This window comes from Protopterus annectens, chromosome 10.part0 (genome assembly GCF_019279795.1).
Source record: "Protopterus annectens isolate FY-2018-M chromosome 10.part0, PAN1.0, whole genome shotgun sequence".
Classification (NCBI taxonomy): Eukaryota; Metazoa; Chordata; order Ceratodontiformes; family Protopteridae; genus Protopterus; species Protopterus annectens.
This window is the reverse complement of record NC_056744.1, coordinates 471,111,891-471,138,659: the sequence shown is the minus strand read 5'-3', so window position 1 is coordinate 471,138,659 and position 26,769 is coordinate 471,111,891.

The window sequence follows — 26,769 nt, the reverse complement described above, 5'->3', positions numbered from 1 at the left end:
CATTCCTCTGCTCTCTAGAGCATATCTCCACCTCTCCAGAGTCTCCTCAACCTGATTCCTACTCTCACTACAAATCACAATGTCATCTGCAAACATCATCGTCCACGGGGCCTCCTGTCTGATCTCATCTGTCAACCTGTCCATCACCACTGCAAATAAGAAAGGACTCAGAGCTGATCCTTGATGTAATGCCACCTCCACCTTACATGAATCTGTCATTCCCACTGCAGTCCTCACCACTGTCACACTACTCTCGTACATATCCTGTGCCACTTTTACATACTTCTCTGCCACTTCCAACTTCCTCATACAATACCACAACTCTTCTCTAGGCACCCTGTCATATGCTTTCTCCAAGCCTACAAAGACACAATGCAACTCCTTCTGACCTTCTCTGTATTTCTCCACTAACACTCTCAGAGCAAACATTGCATCTGTAGTGCTCTTGCCTGGCATGAAACCATACTGCTGATCACTACTCATCACCTCCCTTCTTAACCTAGCTTCTACTATTCTTTCCCATAACTTCAAGCTGTGACTGATCATTTTCATCCCTCTGTAGTTACTGCAGCTCAGCACATCACCCTTATAATTAAAGATAGGTACCAAAACACTTTTTCTATACTCCTCAGGCATCCTCTGACTTTCCATAATGTCATTAAACAATCTAGTTAAAAATTCCACTGCCATTTCTCCTAAGCACCTCCATGCTTCCATTACACACACACACACACACACACACACACACACACACACACACACACACACACACACACACACACAGACACACACACACAGACACACACACACACACACACACACACACACACACACACACAGACCCATTAAAATGCCAGGTTTTTGTGTCAGCATGTGCCTCAGACTAGCATTCATTATCCATGCTTAACCAATATATATATATATATATATATATATATATATATATATATATATATATATATACATATAGCTATGGCTTTGCATTGGATTGGACCATTAGGAGCAGAATAAAAATGCAATAGGAGCAATGTCAATATTAGAAGTATACACTCATGCAAGTGGCTATAAATTGTGGGTGTGTGAGTGTATATGTACATCCAGAGGGCAAGATTCTCAACTGTTCATGGCTTTTTTACTCAAATGTGTGTTCTGTTTCTCGTACAGTTTGTGGCTTTCTTGTAAAGTGCTGTGGACTGCAATCACTGAATTATAACAACTATATGATTTTCCGACTTCATACCCTTGAGAACATGCTTACTATGACATTACCTGCTAAGTATAAAAGACCAATATATAAAATCTGCTCCTATTTTTGGTTTCTGTCTCTGATTGTTAAACTAAGAGGTTGAGGGTCATGAGAGATTCCTAGACATCCTAAATAGGCAAGCAACCACCTGCCAAAAATTAATAAAACATTACCATTCAAGCTGGCTCTCAAAATCCACCATAGGTGTAATGTCCACAAGGGATAAAATCTGGAAATCATGGTAGAAAAACAAAGACTCTACAACTCTATTACAATGCAAACAACTCCGTAACCAGGCAAAACGTCTAATAACCAATGATAAAAAACCCACTGTCTCCAACTACAAAACCAACATAAAACTAATCCCAAAAATTCTGGTCCTCCATCAACCATCTATTACATCCAGGTTCTCAAAGCAACACATCCCCTGACCCACACAAAACCTCTACTGAACTTGCCACCCTCTTCAATTCCTACTTCACTGACACCATAGCTAACCTAACCACCACCTTTCCTGTGGTTAACACTGCCACCACCAAGACAGCTGATGACCAAACCATCCCAGAAAACAATCCTACACACAACTCTAACCTAAAAGTCTCCCCCATACCCATTGCCACAATAAAAAATCTTTTACTTAAGCTTAAACCCTGTACTCTAGCCCATGACAATCTACCCCCACACTTCCTGCAGCTAGGTGCAAACTCTATAGCTTATCCCATCAGCAAACTCATTAACAGATCAATTAAAGAGTCCCTTGTCCCAGACATCTTGAAAAAAGCATTCATTCACCCCTTACACAAAGCCGGCACCAACACAGACACCAATAACTTTCGACCCATAGCTATTCTTTCACCCCTCTCTAAAATTCTGGAAAAATGCATCCATGCCTAACTCCTCAACCACCTGCTTGAAAATCAAATTCCGTCACCCACTCAGCATGGTTTCAGACCAAGGCACAGCACCACTACAGCCCTCCTCTCCTTCCTTGATAGAGTTAACCTGGCACGGGATTCTTGTAAAATAATCGCTTCTCTTTTCCTCGACCTCTCCAAAGCTTTCAATACCATTTCCCACACTATCCTTCTCTCTTAACTATCTACCATCCACATTTCCCCACCTACCCTACAATGGTTCATTAGCTATCTCTCCAATAGGCAGCAATCCACCAAATGGCAATAGTCTTACTCTCCCTTCCTCAATACTTCCACAGGGGTACCCCAAGGCTCAATACTTGATCTTGTCTTATTTAGCATCTTTATTAACAACTTTCACACCACTCTCCCACAATACTCAGTAATCCAGTATGCTGATGAGTCTACAATAATATGTACTGCAAATTCCAGCTCTGAACTCCAGCAGATCACCCAGAATGCCCTCACCTTTCCTGATTCTTGGATGCTTAACAATCAACTTGCCGTAAATCCAAAAAAAACTAAACTGGTAATTTTTACCCCTAAGAAAACCACTCCCATACATAAAAAAAATACTCTTCAGTAGACAAGACCAAAACAATGCCACTATAGAAGTTGTCCCACACACTAAATTACTAGGCATTATTATAGATGAAAACCTAAACTTTGACCTACGCATAAACAGTAACATCAAAAAAACACACCAAAAGCTTGGTATGCTGTACAGGCACCAACACTTTCTTAGCCTCTCTACTAGATAAACCCTTGAAACTACATTTTTATTACCCTCTAGATAAACCCTTGCAACTACATTTTTATTACCCTCTCTCCTTTAAGGTGCCCCTCTCCTCACTAATATCCAAAATTCTACAAAATCCAAACTTGATATGTGTTACAATAGAATAGCCAAATTTGCCACCAAGACCAAATTCTCATCCCACTACTCTATCTCACTGAAACAATTAGGCTGGTTGGATCTCCCCCACCATCTCTCATTCACCCAGCTAACTCCAGCACACAAAATAATCTACAGACCACAGACTGTCCTGCTCTCTCAACTCTATTGCCAAATACCAACCCAGCAGGCAACTAAAATCTGAAAATCATCTACTTCTAAAAGTAGAAAAGCCCACCTTACCGGCTCATCAACTGCTCTACTCCTTTACCATCGCCAAACTATGGAACTTGCTTCCTCTTTCTGTAAGAAACATGGGCAGCACCACCACCACTAACAAATACTGAAAAATCATTTCAACTCTTCCTGGCTATGTACCTGCTTTGTAATCTAACCTCTTCCTTCTCCTTATAGTATAACTAAATTCCTATGCTTTTTACTACTGGTGACTGATAATACTTTTTCCATATTTATTATTATTTTTTCTTTCATCGCTTGTTGATACTGGTACAATAATGCTGATTAATTTATCTCCATTTTTGCCACTCTGAATTCATCTGGCAATCAACTAAATTCCTGCTTTTATGTATATATTCTGTATATGTTACTGTAATCAAGCCAACTAAGTTCCTGACTTATGTATATATTCTGTATATATTACTGTAACCACTATGTGTAACACTGTTTCTACTTCTGTACCAATTAATGTTTATTTTTTTTTCCTGCATCTATGTTCTTGTCAGAGCTTTTCTCCTGGGCCTTCACCAAAAATGGGGTCTTTTAGGCCCAGTAAACTTTCCCAGTAAACAAATACAATAAATAAATAAAATAAATAATTGTTATTATTTTTCTTGCAATTATTTTGTCTCAATCTATACATCAAAGGACCAGTCTCTTGTCATACTGTTCTTGAGTTTGATACACATACAATATTACAATACAAAATAAGATAATAAAATAAGAAAATAACAAAATAACCTGCAAAGCTAGCTGTAAAACCATTTATTCTCCTGGTACCTCACCTCCTGGTACCTTTTGCCTTCAAGTTATTTTTGTTTTTGGGCCTGACTTCACAGTAATGGATCATCTATTACATTCAAAGCACGTTTGAAGCCTCACACTTCTTGGGCAATAGATTTCTGGAGCATCTCTGTGTCTGAAAATATACCAGTTGAAGTCTAAGAAAAGTACAACTTACCATACAAGAAAATGTTATAATGTTTGCTGTTGCAGTAGCCTTAGCTATCTCGGTTATTTCCTACATAGGATAGTACAGCTATCCATCCTCCAAAGCTCAAGAACATCATCAATGTGCCCAAGCTGTTATTAGCATGAGGGGAGCTGAAGAAAACCAATGCTTTGGGTGCAAAGTTTTTTTCATTCTAGAGTAGTACTAGTTTATTTTCATATTTATATACAGTTATATAGAGAGTCTTGTGAAAACCTATTTCTTGCTTCTATACCATTTAGAAAATGTCCTTTTCTATCACAGATTCTGAAAGATTGATTAGAAGCTGGAGAGTGTCTCTTCCTGTCATGCTTACAAGCACACCCTTTACAACCATCAATTAGAAGTGTGCAGACATTTCCATCTTGGCTGGGATTTATAGATGACAGTGTGCCAGCACAATGCACATTGCACCAATGAGCTAAGCTCATTGGTGAACCATTTAGGGTATTCACAGCGATGCACATGTATCTCATTAAGTGGGAAGTTGCTTGCCCATGAATTGCCCGCTTAAGCAGTTTTAAACTGTTCTGTTGAGTGACGTACCCACTTGTGCTACAATGTAACAAAGGCACACACACACAAACACACACACACACACACACACACACACACACACACACACACACACACACACACACAAGCATACACCCTGCACAGATACTCTGAATCTAATGAAAAATCCTACAGAGGTAAGCACAATCTTACCCACACAGAGACTTGCATTCACACATTCACTAGCTGCACACTTTGAAAGCACAATCTACCAATCACAGGTCACATAGGACATCAGACATTAGCCCAGTGCATGCATGCATTCACAATTAATAATCATGTATGGACACTGAGAGAGTCTCAGAGTGACTCACACAATATCCAGGTACACTCTGCCCATATCACATGAATAAAAAAAGACACACACTCACACATGCATTCATTATTACTAACCTAGACTGGCAATCAGTGCAAGGTAAAGCTGCTTATCTTCTTGTTCAGATTTCCCCCATTTAAATACATTGGTACACACTACTACCTGTAAGCATACATTTGCACATTTTCTGTGTTGGTCTTCAGGTAACCTCTACAATATGAAATATATTGTATGCTTTTCTTACTGCACAAGTATTCTATGTGCGCAACACAGTTGGCTGCTCATGTGCCTCATTAGCAAACTCCTGACTCCTGACATATATATTTAAGCATGGAATTAAAGCTTTTGCCGCTTAATAGTCCAGGACTGCCCCTATTGCCTGTGAATCAGGGCAAGCCTGTACAGTATGCAATCTATACTACATGATTTTGTGTGCCAGGCAACATGTCTATCTTAAAACTTGGGTCTTTCTTTATTTTGTTGCAGTGCATTGCCTCATGACTTTGTATTTTATCCTGTTTAATTTTAAAACATATCTGGCCTATATTTCTTATTTTAGTTGTTAGTATTTGACTCACTTTTTATTTCACACATTTTTGTTCTAAGTTAATGCTTTCATTATCATTATTAACTTACATTCTATGTACATATGCACAAATTTATATAAGGTTAAGAATGTTTTTGTTAATAAACTGATACTTGTTTCATGATTTGTTATCGCACAAATTATATTTTTAAAGAAGAAAAGGGCTTGGATTCCAAAATGGTGGACAGCCTGTAAGCACACTGACAGTGCAGCTCCTGCATTCCTATACTATAATCTGACTTAAACCAGCACATCGCTTGGGAAAAGTATACCAAACATCAATGGATTAAATCAGAAATAAGAGTACTTACTTGTTTCATCTTTATTTTTAAAAAAAATTCTCTCATTCTGAAGAAAAAATAATTACTTGTTGGAAACAGAGCCCTGAACCGCATGGTGTGGATTCTTTAAGACTAACCAGCCTAATAAGAGGAAAGTAAGAAGAAAATCAACTTTCATAACAAGAGTTATCATTTACAATTCTGCACTACTACTAGGAATCTAACTATACAAGATTAATGGAGAATCAGCCAGATCGAATGGAAACTGTAATCACAAAAACCAAACTGTCTGCAATTACTACTCCTGAGAAAGAAACCACTTCTAAAAGGCAAAAAGTTAACAAGCAACAACATAAGAAGCTGGTAAAATGTGTCAAAAATTAAAACAGAAACAACCTTTAACACTGGAGGATCTGAAAACTGCTTTACAACCTTTACAAATAGAAGTGCAGGGTTTCTCTCATAAGCTAACTACATTTGACTCTACTCTGGACCAAATTGTACTTAGGCTAGAACAAAATGAAGCTAAAATTATGGATAATGAGCTAAAATAAATGAACTACAACAAAAAGCACAAACCAATGACACCATAATTAAAGAATTACAGCAAAAAATGCTAGACTTGGAAGCTAGAAGCCAGAGAAATAATTTTATCATAAATGGTATTCCAGAGAGCTTTGATAACCCACAACTTATTCCAGTAATAAAATAAATACTAAGCTCTATTCTGACTAATAAAGATTTCCTAGATGAGATAGTGATTGAAAGAGCCCACAGAGCTATTAAGCATACACAAACAAGTGATCTTCCAAGACAAATCTACATCAGACTGCTTAATTCAGCACATGCTCAACAGATACTGTCAGTTTATAAAGTTAAAACGAATGTTACATGGAGAGCACATAAAATTATGATTACTCAAGATCTTCCTTTAGAAATTAAACAAAATCGACAGAAACTCAGTAAATACTGCGCTTATCTCATTGAAAATAAGATTTGTTTCCAAATGAAATATCCTGCAACTTTAACATTTTATTACAAAGAAGAAAAAATATCCCTGGAAATACCTGACTAGGCAAAATCCACTTTTCTGCATCTATTCAAAGTAAATCCTGTCTGAGACAACTTTTTTCATATATTTTGATCCAAAAACAACATTTGGAAGGTTAAACAAGTGCTACAGCTTCAAAGAACTACAGGACAGAAGAATATACCACTCTTATGGGAAATGTCAAGCAAATGGATGTGGAATGTGTTCTAAATAACTCTGCTTACCTGCCTGTAAAGAAAACGTTTTTGCTACACTGTAATACTTAAGGTACTGTCTTTTAATAACTGTCTTCTACATTTAAAAGCTGGAAAGCTACCTAACACTGACTGCATAGAGAAATAACTTTAAAGTGCATTTACAGCTTCCAAAAAAGGAGTGTTAAACTATATTTAAATAATGGGATATAACCTTTGATATAATAGTTTAAGTAGTGTAAATATTAGACATTAGTAGTTTCAGTTAAAATGTATAATCATTATTCTACTGGCATAACCACTGAGTTACTTTTAAATGTGTCTATGAGCAAGGTACAAAAACATTTCTCTTTTTTTTCTCTCTGTTTGTCCAGTAGATGGCACTGGTTAATTATTAATATATGAGTTCACAATGATGTGCTTATATGACTTTTGCCAGTGCAGTGTTAAATGAAGTTTCCAATACATTGTAAAGAACCACAATTTTGTTGCTGTTAGCAAAAATAAGGCAAATGTTGTTGAATTTTAAAGTGTTGCCTTCTCTAAATGTTTAAAACGTATAATCATTATTTTACTGGCATAACCATTGAGTTATTTTTAAATGCATCTATGAGCAAGGTACAAAAACATTTTTCTCTTTTTTTTCCCTGTTTGTCCAGTAGATGGCACTGGTTAATTAATAATATATGACTGCACAATGATGTGCTTGTATGACTTTTGCCAGTGCAGTGTTAAACAAAGTTTCCAATACCTTTTAAAGAACCACAGTTAGTTGCTGTTAGCAAGAATAATGCAAATGTTGAATTTTAAAGTGCTGCCTTCTTTAAATGTTCATATATTGTACTTGTTTTTTTGAAAATACTGTTTTGTAAACTTTTTAATAACTCTTGAAATGTTAACAATTACAATATTTTGCTGTTACTACAAAACCTTTTTTTTTAAATATACTTTTCTCTTTCTATCTATATAATATCTAAGGGTACAATTAACATAATATTTTAAAAAGTCTGAAAATGAATATGCAGTACATAAATAACAAAAGGAACGGGATGGGCAGTCTGTTAGCTGATGACTGTTTGCATTTGGAACAATATGGGTATTATTGACATCCCTCTGATAAATATTTACTCCTTGTTGCTAAAAATAATAGTCTCTTGTAGTTTCTTAACTCATGCACATTTACTAATACAGAGGGATGGGTGGTTAGACACCTATTTAGAGTTTAGGAGTATAGAAGTCACAACATTTATTTTTAAGATAAATACACTAACAGACAAAGTTTATAACTGTATTTTTGAATATCAACTAATGAGAAACTTCAACAATATTAATAAAAAATGATAACCATAGACTCTTGGAATGTTAAATGGATGGTAGATAAAAAGAAAAGGAATGTAATCATGCACCTCACATACCAAACTAAGGATGATATAACTTTCTTGCAAGAAACTCACTTAGATGACCAACTTTGGGTTAGGGAAAGGAAAAGAAAATGGGTTAAAACAATAGTTGCTGCAAATTATAGTCTTTGTCCAGGGGAGTGGCCATTATAGTAAATAAATCCTCCCAAGGAGAGGTGACTTCCTATGAAGCTGACTCAAAGGGAAGATGGGTATTATTTACTACTGAATATCATACTTTGAACAGACCATTACTTTTTCTTAATATATATAGCCCCTGCTCAAATCAACAGCTCTTCATTTATGAAATCTTTAATATATTAGCCAAATACCCAAATCATCTGTTTATTGTAGGTGGGGACTGGAATGCTTTACTAAAGCTAGATAAGGGTAGATTGCATAATAAAAACAGACAGTCACAATCTACCACTACAGCACTTGAAGAATTACAAAATACATTTGAACTAGATGACCCTTATGTTAAATTTCAATATGGCAAAACAATATCAAGATTCACTTTCTTTTCAACTACTCATAAAACTTGGTCCAGGTTAGATGCTTTTCTAATTTCCCTTGCTTTCCTTTCTAACAAATTAAATTATGCTTTATCACCTAGAACTCTTTCAGATCATTCCAAAATTAGACTTTTAATAAACTTTCAAGCCCATAAACAAAATATTTCCTATCTCAATATCTGGATGTTAAATCCTAAAATTATACAAAACCAAGAAACAACACAAGAAATTCAGAATGTCCTAGCCCAACTCCAGAATGATCTTATAGCCACTCAAATTCCATATGACATACAATGGGTGGCTGCCAAGGCGGTCATCAGGGGTATTATTATTCAAAAATTTGCATAGCTCAAAAAAATATATAACAATCTTAAGAATGACCTAGAGTATCAAATAAACAATGCTGAACTAGAACTTCAGGAAAAATATTCTAAAGAACTTGAGGAAAAAATAATTGATTGGCAAAAACAATTACACAAACACTATTTAGAAAATATCTCCTTCTTAGAATTAAGGTCAATAAATCAATATTCAGAATGGGCTCAAACACCATCAAAATTCCTAGCTTGACTAATTAACATAAAAAGTGGACCTCCTAGGATCAAAGAAATAAAATATGAAGGACAGGTGAAATATAAAGACCAAGATATAGTGGATGCTTTTGAAGATATTTATAAGAAATTATACAATATACCCTTATCACCATCTACAGACAGATTTGAGGATTTTATACATAATATACACTTTCCACAAATTACAGAAAATCAAAGAAAACTCTTAAAATCACCGTTACAATTAAAAGAGATAAAAGGTGCAATAAACAAACTAAAACTAGGTAAATCCCTTGGGCCTGATGAATACACATCTGATTTTTATAAGTTATTCAAGGAACCTATCTCCAAAGTGTTATTAAAAGATTTCAACTATATAATACAATATGGTATAACAGACATATACTTAAATAACTCCAAGACAGTGTTGATTCCTAAACTGCATTCTGACCCAAAGGATCCAGCAAATTATAGACCAATAGCCCTCATAAACACTGATCTTAAGATATTAGCCCATGTTATAGCAAATAGACTTAGAAATATACTCCCCTCTATTATTTCCCAACAACAAATGGGCTTTATGACAAACAGACAAACAAGTGACAACACCCTCCTCTTAGATACCATTGTAAGACTACTTAATAGTGATAAATGCCCCAGATATGCTCTTATAGTAGATGCACTAAAAGCTTTTGATAGAGTAAACTTACACTTTCCCTTTAATATACTGCCTTTATATGGTTTTCCTCAAGAATTCATTAAGATGATCCAGGTTCTGTATCAGAAAGCTTCTACCACTATACAGGTAAACAAACTTATAACTAACCCTATACTCTTATCCAATGGTACAAGACAAGGATGTCCTCTTTACAAGACAAGGATGTCCTCTTTTGCCATACCTATTTAATCTTTATTTAGAACCCCTCCTTCTGTTTATTTCACAAAAAATCTTTCATCATATTCCCAGAATCCACAATACAAATCTTATATACTCGGCTTTTGCCAATGACTTAAATATATACTTCCAACTCCCCACTACTGACCTCTCAAAAATACTTAAAGCTATTAATGAGTTCTTGGTAGTTTCAAACTATAACTTAAATTTAAACAAGTCACACATATTTCCCCTCAATCCTATAGGTCATAAAGAATTGTGCTTTCCCATGAGTGAGATCAAAATAAACTATCCGATAATATATCTAGGAATACTATTTACTTCGGTCTTCAAAGATATTATAAACAATAACCTACTAAGTACTTGGACTAGTATTCAAAACAATATTGATAGATGAAAGAACATCAATATGTCTCTACTGTCAAAAGCTAGTGTTGTCAAGATGGATTTTCTACCAAAAATACTCCTTCAATTAAATGCTACTTATTCAAATATTCCCCAGAACTCCTCCCTTGCCATGGAAAAAGCTATATCAAGATTCTTATGGTATCCCAAATCTACCAGAATTAAATATGGAAAACTTGTATCGCCAAAGGTAAGGGGGGATTGGGGTTGACTGATTTTAAGCTTTACTATAGTATAATTACTGTCTACAGACTAATACAAATAATAAACTATGACTCATATAAAATACTTGGACATCCCAGTGGACCAAAATCTGGTATGAACAGTTGAAATCCCTTGGCTATAATATCAAATCCCTACCATTCTTGAATTTAAACCAAGCTAGCATATACACGAAGAGTCTACACACACTAATTTAAAAACTGCTTCTTACAACACAGAAACTATTTAAATCATTGCAATTAGCTGATGCTTTTGCCCTTATACAACTGTTACGCCTAAATCCTAATCTACTAATAAATAATAAACCCGTAAATCTAACAAACTACCCCTTGATAAAAGACTACACAATATGGGATATATACCAATGGAAAGACTCTAACACGAGGCAAATGAGACTTGAACTCAAACTTCCTAAGAAATATAGTATTATCCTTAACCAACTTAACCATCTTATAAATGCTAAATTCTCACAAACACACACTGACTTACAGAACATAAATTCAGTTAAATTAATACTTGAAAATATTGCGATTAAAGGGAAAACAATTTCTAGGACTTATAAAATTGTAATGAGCGCAAAACATCAGAATTCTTTATTATTTTCAAACTAATGGCAAATGAAAAATCAATCACTGACTGAAGAAAATAAGAAATTAGCCATTGAAAATACAATAAAATTCATTCCTTTCAAGAAGCTGTCATATACACAAATTTTGGTAAATAACAATTTATATTATACCTTAGCTAAATTAAATAAATTCAGTCCTAACTTTTCGCCTATATGTCCCCATTGTCCGGATCAAACAGCTGATATTTTACATGTCATGTGGAACTGTACTAAGATACACAACTTATGGTGTTCCTTGAGAGTAAGATTAGAGAAGATGGGATATGAAAAATCAACCCTTACATGGGTGACAGCTATATTGCACATTAACATCAATCAACTTGCAAAAATATTAAAACATGTCTTTATTATGATGTGTGCCCTTATTAAATTCTTTATTACAAAGAATTGGAATGTCATGTCACCAATTACATGGGAAAATGTTAGCAATCTTGCTATCAAATATATCTCATCTCACAAATTAGTTTATTCAAAAACAAAAAACAAATGCTATTATCAAAAATATTGTGGTTACTTACTAGATATAATTCTTGACAAATAAAATTTGCCCACAAATTGACATGAAAAGCTAACCTTTTAATAAGAAACGAATGTAGTATAACCAGTTTTCTTGCATCTTCCCCCTTCTCTTAGTATATGTGTATCTAGATATTTTCCCTAACCATACAATAAATGGTTGAATTTCTATCTTTACTTTCTATATAGACTATTGCCATTCCACTATCTCTTATGAGACCAAATGAACATAAGAATTCGCATACTGTACTTGATGTAGTGACTTCTAGTGTATATATTGTATGTATATATATATATATGTATATATATATATATATATATATATATATATATATATATATATATTTGTATAATTTTCTCGAAACAAGATTGTTGTCTGTTTTCTTATGATATGTTGTTTATTTGTGTTTTTGAGTTATTGTATTGTTGCTATTACTTGGAAAAAAAGAAAACTGAAATAAAGAGATTTTGTTAAAAAAAAGAAGAAAAGGGATTGCCAGATTTATTGCCTTCAGTTCTTTTTTTCAGATCAGCAGCATATGCATGACAGTGTCAGTAAGAACTTGTCCTTTTTCTTCATTCTAGCCTGACAGTATTTAATAAATTTATTGACAAAAGTGTCTCCATTGTATTTCTCTTCAAACTAAAAAATAAAGAAATAAATATCTTTATAGTTGTTTTAACAGCCATATGAAAGCTGCTACACATGGATTCTTCTCAGCTATTTAAAATTAACTACTTACAGTGAAGATTAAATACATTTTCTGGATCTTAAGCTTCCAGTTTTATGATTTTTTTTTTTTTGTGGTAAATTTCTAGGCACTTTCTTTCAGACTATTTTCCTTTGAGAGTCCCAAACACAGAAACTCTTAACAGTAGCTCTATTTCTTCATTGCTACAGATGCATTTCTTCAGTTCTGGAGGATACTTCTTCAGTATGGCATTAAGTCGTCTTGGGGATCTTAATTAGTGAAGTGCGGACAGCAGGTGTGGTTTAAGGTCAACAAGTTTCAAAATGCAAACAGAGATATTTGGGACATTTGAGTGCCACACTGCAGCTATTTCATTGTTATTTAAAAGTATATACTATTTGTATTTAACGGGCATTGTCTTTTCATTCCCCTCCTTCCTAGCTGGCTTTTACTATGCAGGGGTTAATCATTCTGTTCTCAAGTGGGAGAGAATAAATCAATGTACAGCCACTCATCAGATAGCTCTAAGAAGATTTTATTTTCATACATCCTAACTACAGGCCTCAGATGCTGTGTAAGTACACCAAGGCCTGGTGTGCCATCTGTGCATTTTGAGGCTATCACTCTAATTACTTTTTCACATAATCTATGTATTGGGAATGAGACATACAGGAGTTCTCTCTACAGGGTACAAGCAAATAGACCTCTGGGCTATACCAGGAAGCATTACTCTATTGGCACTGTTTGTACCAAGTCACCCAATACAAATCTTCCAATCTCCTTTCATAACATTCAGAACTGAATTTGCTGTAAAGGTCTACATGAAATTGTTACAAAAACTAAGATGATACTGCTTACCCCCAGGTTAACAAATCAACTTCATCCATGTTTAAAGTTCTAGCCTTCTCCAACTTAACAGAAGAACTCAGGAATTGAAGTCTATTGGTGATCAACAAAACCATCATCGAAGAAGTTATGTGTAGTTAACTTCACATGCATATGTGATAACCATTTAAATTTAACCTGCAGTTTAAGTGTCATTAAAAATATTAAATTTAGCAATATAAAATGAGTCAAAACTTTCTTTACTGAGAAGGCAAGAACTGCCAAGTGATTTTTTTTTTGTTTTGTTTTGCTTTGTCTAATTATCTCCACACATGCTATAACTGGAATTCCATCTCTCTTTCCTCCTTAAGATAGAGTACGCATATAACAAAAATGCTAGATTTGTGGGTTATAGTGTTTGAATATATCATACATTTCTCCTTAGTCATCACCACTGGTTAGAATTTAAACTGTTGAACTTCACATATAAACCATTTTACTTTCCAAACTCTTATTATGTGTAGTATATTGAGGGAAATAAAAAGAAAAATAAAATAAACTAGACATGAAATGGTAGAGTAACATAAAATAAATACCTTCCTCATCTTATTTATATTATATTACTAAATATTAATAAGTTTCTTGATAACAACTTCTCACATTCCACCCATATAATCTACACTGAACTGAAATTGGAATTACATTGTCAATCTATGTTTTGTCTTACATATTCACTGATAGGCTGCTAAATAATTTGGTGTTATAATACAAATATATGTATTTGCAGTATGTATGGTACTGGATGGCTGTTTGGTAATCATTCAGCTGTTACTACTGATTCCTCTGGATTTAAACAATACAGCCTAATGTAGGATCATAATATTTTCTAGAATTCCATTTACATTAGCCCTGGGATTTAGAAAGGTTTACTGCACTGAGAAGCCTTAACTTTGAATGTTTCTCTAATGCAGTAAGCCCAAAGCTATTCCTAGAGCACTTCCCCACTTCCTTGGTATGCAGTCACAGGCTGTAGCACAGAGAGTGGTCTCCCAGTGGAAGCTACATGCGGGTGTAGCAGTCTGGAGAGGTGGCTAATGCAAATTAGCTATGTGGTGTTCCACAGAAATGGCAATAACATTAGGAAGCAGTATTGTTTAATGAGGTCCACAGAATTAACAAAAGAAATGATGCAACAAAACATTAGGAAGAAGTGATGTGCAATGAGGTCCACAGAATTAGCAATAGGAATGATGCAATAAAACATTAGGAAGAAGTGTTGTGAAATGAGGTCCACAGAATTAGCAATAGGAATGATGCAACAAAACGTTAGGAAGATGTGCTGTGCAATAAGGTTCATAGAATTAGCAAAAGAAATGATGCAATAAAACATTAGGAAGAAGTGCTGTGCAATGAGGTCCACAGAATTAGCAATAAGAATGATACAACAAAGCATTAGGAAGAAGTGCTGTGCAATGAGGTCCATAGAATTAGCAATATAAATGATGCAATAAAGCATTAGGAGGAAGTGCTGTGCAATAAGGTCCACAGAATTAGCAATAGGAATGATGCAATAAAACATTAGAATGAAGTGCAGTGCAATGAGGTCCTTGCAGAAAGTGGCTACCATATGGTAGTCGCAGATACTGAATACTTTACGTGTGCCATTATGCAACTATAATGTAGCTTATAATTATTCAGAATTTAAAATTCTATGACATAGTACAAGCTAGAGTTATCCTGCTTTTTTCTGTGTGGGCAGGCAGTTGTTTCCATGAGACAGCACAAACACAACACATAGTGCACCTGCCAGAGTTCAAATTAACATGAGAGACCTACACAGTAATGAAACTAATAACCACAAAATATGCAAGCCATGTCTGCAAATGAAAATGTGTACTGCATGCAATGAATACTACACCTGGGCACTGATGCACTAATCATCCACAACCTTGAAACCTACAGTCCTGAAAATCATAATCCTAAGGCCATGATATTGAAAGATCAAAATGTTAAAGACCACAATATCAAACTCCTGGGCATGCCACCCCTACATGAACCATGTTATCACTCATTCATAGGTCCACACCACTGCAGAACCCATGTTAGCAGTCATTCCTGGGTTCACAGTGGTGGGACGACAGGGATAACCAGTGCTGATCACAGTCCCACTCTGTTCATAAATTTGCTCTGTGAACTACCCAAAAAGAACAGATAGGGATACTTGGGATTAACATGGCTAGGCTTGTAAAGACTCTAGGGCCACTAGCCTAGTAACTTCCTATGAACCCATGAACCTATGAACTGTAGCATAAAAAACATATTTCATTTTAAAATGTCCATGAAGATGAATATTAAAAAAAACAAAGGGCCATGTTTTAAGCAATGCAGTACTCTTGTGTACTGACAAGCCTTGTTCTCAGATACTTAAAAGTGTTTTTTTTTTTTTTTTTTTTTTGGTGGGGTGTCACAAATGGAGCTGTTGTATTATTGATTGCACTTATAATGAAGGAAAAGTAACTTACAGTATTTAACAATAATTCAGAAAGGTATAATTTTTTTCAAATGACACTATGACATTTTCCTTTGAATGTTACAATGACTGGAAAAAAAAACATACACGTATTGCTAATGACTTAATGTTGCTGCATGGAGAGTGTTATGAGTACCTTACACTGGTTGATGATTGTCTCACTTAAAATATGGCAGTTTATTGGCAACCACTCTCAAGTGCCTACTGAAAGCACCTAGTAGTCATTTTTGAACTGAATGGTTCTTCTGTGAAGAAACAGTACCCATATGAGAAGTTCAGAAAAGAGGATGCCACTATAACTCCAACACCCCTGTTGTAAAATATATTTCCACAGACTCAAACAGTTACGTTTCATACTAAAACAACATTCATAAGGGTCTGTGAGAGACTGTCCTGGCTCAAAATTACATTCAAAAGGCTGATATAGGTACCTAGAGAAAGAATCAGTGCCGATACTTCTGCACTGTCTGTACTGTGTATTTCTTTTTTCAGACTCATTGTAGCTGCACTCCCTGCTTGCCAATTATTGCAATGCAGCAAGCAGCAGTGCAAGTATGCAAGCCAGAATTTTAATTTTAAATTGCTGAGGGGAAAAATGTAATGTATTGTAAGGTGGGGGTGGTCATATACTCCTTCTCCCCTACAGTTATGCCGCCGAGTAATAGATGCTTCCACTTTATCACATTTTAACACAGTTAATAAGGACTTAGTTAGGTTTTCCTTGATTCTTTACAGGAAGCCGCGAAGTATGTTGTCTGGTCCCTTGAAACCTGATTTTATAGTTTTACTTGTGACAGCACTTATCTGTAACTGCTGAAAAGATGCCACTCTTGTTTCTATAATGATTTGCCACATGCCTTTGTTAATGCGAAGTTTACACAAAATATGTCTGCAATTAAGCCTGGTTCCATGGCATAGGGGGATGACGCTTTGACTCTGACCCATATGACTTGCATTTCACTAGCAGCATGGCTGCTGGAAGGACAGTTTGGGGGGAAATGGAAGTGAGTGGTCAATGACAGCTTGCTCATCCAGTGGGAATAGGGGAAGCTTATCTAACTGCATTGTTGACACTTGTAGGAGAGTAGGTCCACTGCCCACAGGCATGAGCCTGGAAGACCTTAGCTGTAGTGCTTATCTTTTTGCCAGGGGGGTTAGCAGATGTAGCAGAATGCATGTGCTCTCTGAGAGAGTGAGAGAGAGAGATAGAGACCATCATGCGGAGGGATTAGGCAAGGGGGAGACGCGATACCTGATAACCGGATAAACGATCCTGCTCCCAATTCACTCATCTCTAACCCTCATGTAACTAATGAATAAGGGTCACAGCTCCAGTAAAAGAATGGTTAATAATGCAGCAAAAAGATAAGGCTAGCTAATTAGTTCATGGACTGGGAAACAAACAGAAAAATATTTCTGGAAGTATATCCAGTATGTCCAGCAGCTGTGAATCATGTTGTTTGTTGAAGGCATGTTAGATTTACAGTTTTCTCTTTCATTTATCTGATACCTTATTAATTCTTCTTTTGAGATTGAGTTGAGCTTGTATTTAGAAGCTGAAGATTTGATAAGAAAAGTGAAGTAGTTTCATTACCTCACTTAATCTTGACATGTTTATGACTAGGTACATTTATGAAAGTAGTACCAATTTCTTTTCTTGCATATCTTATTAATTTCTTATTAATTTTGTGATTTCTCAACAACAGAATTGTTATCTGATCAAGCAACTTTCTAAGTGGAAACGCGTATGATGAACAAGGCAAACTTTAACAACAGACTACTGCAGGGAATGTTAAATGTATTAATTCTGTAAAAATATTGGAAAATTTTGCTCTTCACATGAGGGAGGGCCTCTTGGGAAGTAATATGTGAAACTTTACAGCTTGCATGCCTTGTCTGTGTTACACTGAAAATGCTTTTCCTGTAGATAGACAATGAAAAACTGACTTCCAAAGAATAAAAATGTATTACCCTTCTAACTATGTCATACAAAAGAGATGAGACTGGAAATGATGATCAGGAATATCCTAGTAACTCTACATTGCTTTCTGGGGTTTAAATAAAGTACATAATCTTTTCAATTTTCAATTAACTTTGTCGTCCTAAGTGCTTTTCTTTAGCATTGTGAGGTTTCTCCAAGTGTTTATCATTTTATACCAGGTAAACAGACTGAAAACAAAAAGTCTGTTTTCATTTTCATCATGGGAGCACTGTGTTTATTTATTTAGGGAGAAAAGCTCCAAAATATTACAAAACATTTTAAAATCAATAAGTTTACTATCTTCAAAAATAAAACAAAACCATCTGAAGTGTCAAATTAGACATAATATAAAAACATTTGTTAAGAATGAAAACAAGTTATATTGTTGTGCCTTTCGGCTTTTCCCAGTTAGGGGTCGCCACAGCAGAACTCCGGTCTGCTAATGATTGACAGTAGATTTTTACGTGCTGAGTTGCCAGCTCTGATGCACAACCTTCAATGAAGGTACGCCCATTCACGCATGTCTCCACACAGAAGTCGCTCTAGCTGAGAATTGAACAGGACAACGTCTTACTGTGAGGCGACAACGCTACCGCAGCACCACCACCGCAATGAAAACAAGTTATATATGACAATCATTTAATATTTAGAGAAATGTTAGACAATTTGTATTGAAATTAAAGGTAAGCTAATCTAATACAAACAGGAATAGCAATATGAAGTGAGGGAAAAACAGGTTTATGGTATGTTTAAAGAGACAGATAGGAAAGAGAATCTGATAGAAGTAAAAAGTAAGTGAAAAAGGGAGAGTAAGGCAGTATAAGGAATGAAAAGGTACTTGTTCACATTTAGGGATATAGTCTATCCTGATTTTGAGCAAGAACAGAGACAGTTTTTACCTAGGAAGTCTTTCAGAGTGGTTTTGAAAGGTGGGAGGGAGGGTAATGACTTGATGGATTACAGGTAATGAGTTCCAGGCCTTAGCAACCTTGTATGAGCACAGACAATACCCAGCAGGTTTGATAGGTTTGTAAAAGGTCAGGAGTTTTTTTGGTCACTGGATCGCGATGACTGACTGAGAACATATCTGTGCAGAATGTTTTTTAGTGCTGGACAGGCAGAGGGATGCTGGGTAATTTTATAGGTGGTAAGAAGCTGTGTATATATTAGTTGATAAGGCAGTTCTAACCAAATTAGGCCATTAGGCCCCACCATTAACTGGGAAAGCTACTCATGTACCAATGCACATGCTCATCTCATCGAACTGGTCCTTCCTAACATGGGCAACTGTTGCTCGACACCAAAAGACAACTCCCCCTTGTTATATCTGAGCAGAAATTAATCACCTTTGTAAATCCATGGCCCTCCCACACCCCTCTGCACAGGTAACCACCATGACAAGCCTTTCCAATGCTGAATATGGCCTCATAACAACAGAGGTGTCTAACCTCACGGCAGCCATGCAAATGGAGACTAGGTGCATGACAGCTGAATCAAACAACAATGCACTATGAACATGTAGACAAATGCATGTGTACTGCCATACCCACTACAACCAGGATCCTCACCTCCAATAAAAGGAAGCTGATCTGGTGGTCCCCTGCCATATAGACACTGTACAACAGAAGGAGAAAACCAATATGGAATAACGTGAAGTCCCAAGACTGGAAATCAACACTTATCAGCCTCAATTGAAGGTTGAGCTCCCTCATCATATACTACAAAGTTATCTGTGAGAACAGAATTAAAGCACATAGTGAAGACAACCACAAGGTCTCATACAGTTATGTTAAGAATCTCCATGGCGATAGTAAGATTTGTTCTGAGCTACTAGAGAATGGAACCTCCCAGACTGAGCCAAAAAATACTGCCAATATACTGGCTGGCATCTTGAGTGCAAACATTAGCTCTCACTCACCCCCAAGGGACCAATCACAATATCAGTACTCCACCAGGCACCCAGTATTACTGCAGCACAGGTTAAAACACCACTGTCCAAGGCCAAGAATGCAGCTTCTATGGGACCTGAGAATATCCCTGGCTGTGTTCTACATGAACTACAGAGTGACCTGGCAACTTACTTGTGTACCCTGTTCAAGCACAACCTCACCTCAGACTTTGTCCCTACTGAATTGTACACTGCTACAGTCACCTGTCTCCACAAACGAGGTGTAACTGCATACCCTGGGAAATACCATCCCAACTGCCTGACAAGTCTGTTATGTGAAGCTATGGAATGCATCATCATGCACCTAATAAACACGGATCTGGGAATTTTCAGACTCAGGATCCCACACAGTTTACTTTTGTGAAGGTTAGGTCATAACTGCTCATTCCACCTGGTCAACTTCTTGGTGTCAGTCACCTGAGCTGTGGATAAAGGCAAGGTGACACATACAGCCTGCATTGATCTGGCCAAAGTCTTTGATAACATTCCCCACTTACTATTTAGGTGGGAACAGAGGCACAAACACAGGGATAGGTTGGACATACTGGTGTCATACATTGAGACAGTTGCAGATGTCATTGGGTTTTTTGTAACATCTTTTATGAGGAAAATGGTGTCAGTAATACCCATAGATGTGTGTATTTACTGACTGCGATCCCCAGAGTCCACAACTGATTTACCAAGGACACCAACTGTCTGGTGAACACACATAACATAACAGGCAGACATGTGGCCAGTCTGTAGACAGTGTGCCACTGGAGAGATATGTCAGAGACATATCACTGTGAGTTGTGACGTCACACACTAAATGCATGTCCACATAAACCCTGTCAATCTATCAATACACCATGTGTATAACAGCCCTGATGACATAGAATCTGGTCACAAATCTGTAGATATGTCCCCCAGTTTGGTTGGCTGTCTCCACATGTCCTGTTCTGTGACATATTGTCACCCACTCTATGTGAATCTGTAGGCCACCGCCTCTGTAATGTCCCTCATACAGGCAAGGAAATGGGGCAAGGCCCACATTAAGGAATGTCCCATATGTCGGAACTAGCAGCAGTGTCCAGGCCCACAGCACAATACAATGTGGGCACCTACATAATGGTATGGCCGTAGCAATACCTGACATCTGCACATCTGTACAGAGGACAGACAGTAAGTAGATAGCCAACAGGTTATGCATTAGTATGAATGTTTTGCAAGATACACATCTGAAACTGAAAGGTATGGCATTACTATGTGACAGCAGTCCTCAATGACATGTCCAAAAAACATAGTAGTCTACAGTTAATATCAACATATCAGGTCAATATCCAATTGAAGATACATATAAACATATAGCTCAAACACCAAGAAAGATATACTAAGTACTCAGAGTCCTGCTTTGCATGCAGGGGTGTATGTTTCCAGTACTACAATATGCAATCTACTCTTACTTGAAAAAGCACTGTAAAAAGTACTAAAGTAATGATACAATATGTGCAAAACTATTTCTGTCAACCAGTGCACTGTAGATAGTGTAACATGCAAGTGTGACTGCATATAAACTGGGATACTATCCATGTATGAAATAAATCCAAAGAGGAAAGATTGTGGTACTACCCATGTATACCCAGGTGTCCCATACAGTATGCCTAAACCCCTTGCAACTGTAATGACAGCACATGCAAACATGTTATGTACAGGAAATGAAATACACTTCTTAAAGATGTCATTATCTTGCTATTTTATCAGACTGGAATGTGATCACTGGTGCTGAGCATTGCTTAAATGTAAATGCTTAGTAGATTTGTGCACTAGTAAGCGAAGCCTACATGGTGTAAGCACATTCATTTAATTGTACGTTAGCGCCACTTAGCTTCACGCATACCCGCTTTAAAGCACCTTAATCACCCTGTATCCATCAGCCCTTGTTCTGCCCAGCAACAAACTAAATAACTCATGCAGGTCTTGAGCCCAGGACCCTGTGCACTATAGTCCAAACACGTAACCACTAAGCCATCTGATCTGCAAAGATGTATGTTGTTTTTTCAAATATATCATTCAGTATACATACTGAATAGTAGTGAACAACCGCTTTGACTACTACAATTGTTTAGTACATGTAAGTGAAAATAGTGTTAAATCAGTCATGTTTTCATAAGTAAATATACACATTTCAAATTAATATGTTGGGATACATCTGAGAAGGTACATACAACACTCACATTTACACAGAAAAGGATATATATATATATATATATATATATATATATATATATATATATATATATATATATATATGTGTATGTATATATCTATATATATATATATATATATATATATATATATATATATATATACATACATATATATATATATATATATATATATATATATATATATATATATAGATATACACATAAGTATATATATATATATATATATATATATATATATATATATATATATATATATATATAAATAAAACATATGGTCATGACATGTAGTGGAGTCATACCTCAGCACTATAACTCTCAACCTCTTAGTGCATAATGTATGCATTGTAGTTATAAATGTAGAATGTTGCTACAGTGACAGGGGTTATGTCAACATACATGTTGTGAAGGAAGGCACTTATGAAACTGACATGTACGCCATCAGTTACTGACAGACATCATAAAATCATCAAAGTGAAGTACCACACAAATCACAGTAATGATCCTGCAGAATACAGAAGAAATTTGAGCAATAAACATGGACAGTCTGAAACAATCTGGTCAATCAGGAGGTATACACAGAATTCCTTAGTTCAAGGAATGTGGAACAAGCCTAACAAAGTGGATGTTTAAAACCATGAAAATGGGGATATATCACATATACTGGACTAGATAAGTTCACACGGTTGATGCATTCACACCCTCCTGTCTGTCCTAACACATATTAACTGGAAGAGTAGAGGTCCCAAGCCACATACCTCCCACTAGTTAATGACATACATCTTCACAGCAGCCCACTGCTTTGTCAGAAATACACAACACGTATGGTGGCCAGTCAACAGTACATCTGACAAATATCTGGACATAACATCACACTAGGTTAAATACAATGAGCTGCTAGGCATATCACCAAGCACTGTCTACACTATAGGCAGACTGCAACAACACTAACCCAATGTATCTATGGGGGGATACACATGTAATTGCAAATATAGCAGGCACTACATGCATGTAACAGCACAGAGTAACAGACATCAGTGTGAAGGTGCATACCCAGAACCAATCTCAACACAGTCACAGTCACATAATGGAAAGCCTAAGTAATAGTACGGTATATGGTCTGTGTGAACAACAGTCATCATTATGACTGCCACTCACACACTAACCCTACATATACTGGCCCAATTCACAGTGTAGTCTGATGTCTGACTGTGGTATGGGACATGTCTCAGTCTGGCCCTTCAAACATATAGGCTGATAGGGTATCAGAAGCTTGAGCAGCATGCAACGTCAGATAGAACAGGACCAAGAACACTGACATCTACCCCAGCCTGTACACAGGCCAAGTAACATAATCACAATACACAGCTACATAATACGGACACTCTGTCAACAATCACCATAAGTACACAGACCTTACTACTGTACAGACTACAACAGAATGCCCAGGTTTTGTCCTCAGATATTAGATATCCAATACATTACATGTCGGGCAGTCTGATATATCACTGGCTTGATATCAGGAATGATGTCAGTAAATAATGGTATACTGTACATATCCACCTCTTACTGCATGACATATGAACAAAGGGTGACAGACTTGGGGGACAGAGGCAGAAACACAGGGCCAATATTGATATATTGCAGTTATAAACTGAGAACATTGTTGGTGTAACAGAGCTTGTTGTGACATATCTCTTCTGAGGGATATGAAGTCAGTAACAAACATGGATGTTACCATTTACTGACTACAATCATCAGAGTATGCTACTGCATTTATAAAGACAGAAAATCTATGTGACACACCAAATCTAGGACTCAAAACTCTGGCCACTCTGCAGATAGCCCTATAGGTGAAAGTTTTCTCAACCACATAATACTGTCATGCCAGACTTTAAATCATGCAGATTAGCCATATCCACACAAACCCTGTTAAACCAAAATTACTTCAAATGTAGAACAGCAATACTTAGATTCTGTCCCCATGTCTGGAACATCCCCCTCTAGTTTGTTGGCCTGTCTCCACAGTGTTTGTTGAAAGAGGTATTTCCAGCTACCCTCTGTGATGCTGTTTGTCACAAATCCACATGAAGTCCTGCTCACAGTGAAGGAGAAGGGCTAACACCCACTTGCAGTGCTTAATTATAGGAGTGTGTTTCCATGCAATTGGCTATAGGAATGATACCACAGCTGTTCCACATGCAATTAGCAGGTGAAGAACTCCAATTCATGCACAGGCCATCAGCTGATCTTGAGCATTACGTACCAGTGTCAAGCTCCAGCCTATGCAAAACAGATGCATTTTTCAACATGTACCAGAGATGGGGAGAGAGAGAGAGGGAGAGAGAGAGAGAGGCAGAGGGAAAGAAAGAAAGGATGAGAGAAAGAGCCAAGCGTGTTTGTGTATGATCTGTGGGTGGAGAGACATCTCTGGGTATTATAACAGTTGCCTATATATACATTTATGGCTGTGGATTGTCTACAACAGCCTCTACAGTGTTTGACAAAGGTTGGCCTTGTAATGTAACATTGGGACATATGGGTCCTCAATATGAAAATGTAGCAAAACTCACCCTGCAATGGATCCAGTTATCTCTCTCTCTCTCTCACACACACACACACACACACACACACACACACACACACACACACACACACACACACACACACACACACACACACACACACACACACTCACACACACACTTGCCAGTACTGTTTTTAAATCACCTACATAACTATGTCTCAGTACTACAGTGTTACACAGTTATTGCAGGTGCCACAGAGCTTATATGTTGAAGACCTGTCTTAGGTATCTTTGAAGGTGAGTGACATCAACTCCAGTGCTAAAGGAGGGGTGAGGGAAGTGCAGGAAGTGTGAATGAACACAAAATCAGGTGTCAGCAAAGAGACAAAGACTCTCAAACACAAACATTACCACAGTTGCTAGAACCAGGATTAGAACTCCTATCTGACTAGCTTGCTACACTATGGTGTTACATAGTTATCACAAGTGCTACACAGCTTACAGGTGGAAGAGCTGTCTAAAGGTATCTTTGAAGGTGAGTGGCATCAAATGCAGTGCTAAAGGATGGGTGAGGGAAGTATAGGAAGTGTGAATGACCACAAAATCAGGTGTCAACAAAGACACACACAAACACCCACATAATTATAGTTGCCAGAACTTGGATTAGAACTCTTACCTAGCTAGTTTGCTACTGTGTGGTATTACGCAGTTATCAGAAGCACCACACAGCTTATGTGCTGCAGAGCTGTCCAAAGGTATCTTTGAAGATGAATGACATCAGCTGCAGTGCTAAAGGAGGGGTGAGGTAAGTCTAGGAAGTGTGACTGACCACAAAAGCAGGAGTCAACAAAGACACACAGACTTTCACACACAAACATTACCACAGTTGCCAGAACCAAGATTAGAACTTCTATCTGCCTAGCTTGCTACACTATGGTATTACACAGTTATCACAAGTGCTATACAGCTTATAGGTGGGAAAGCTGTCCAAAGGTATCTTTGAAGGTGAGTGACATCACCTGCAGTGTTAAAGGAGGGGTGAGGGAAGTATAGGAAGTGTGAATGACCACAAAATCAGGTGCTAACAAAGACACTCTCACAGTATTACAGGTGCTAAAACCAGGATTAGAACTCCTATCAAACTAGTTTGCTATATTATGGTATTATACACTTATTGCAAGTCCCACACAGCTTATATGTGAAAAAGTTGACCAAAGGTATCTTTGAAGGTGAGTGACATCAGCTGCAGTGCTAAAGGAGGGGCGAGGGAAGTGAGAATGACCACAAAATCCAGTGTCAACAAAGACACACACACACACACAAACACACACATTATCACAGTAGTCAGAACCAGGATTAGAACTCTTACCTAACTAGTTTGTGACACTGTGGCATTACACCATTATCACAAGCACCACACAGCTTATATGAAGAAGAGTTGTCCATAGGTATCTTTGAAGGTGAGGGACATCAGCTGCAGTGCTAAAGGAGGGGTGAAGGAAGTGGGAATGACCACAAAATCAGATGTCAACAAAGACATACACACTCTTACAGACATTATCACAGTTGCCAGGACCAGGATTAGAATTCCTACCTAACTAGTTTGCTGCACTATAGTATTATGCAGTTATCACAAGCTCCACGGAGCTTATAGGTCTGAGACT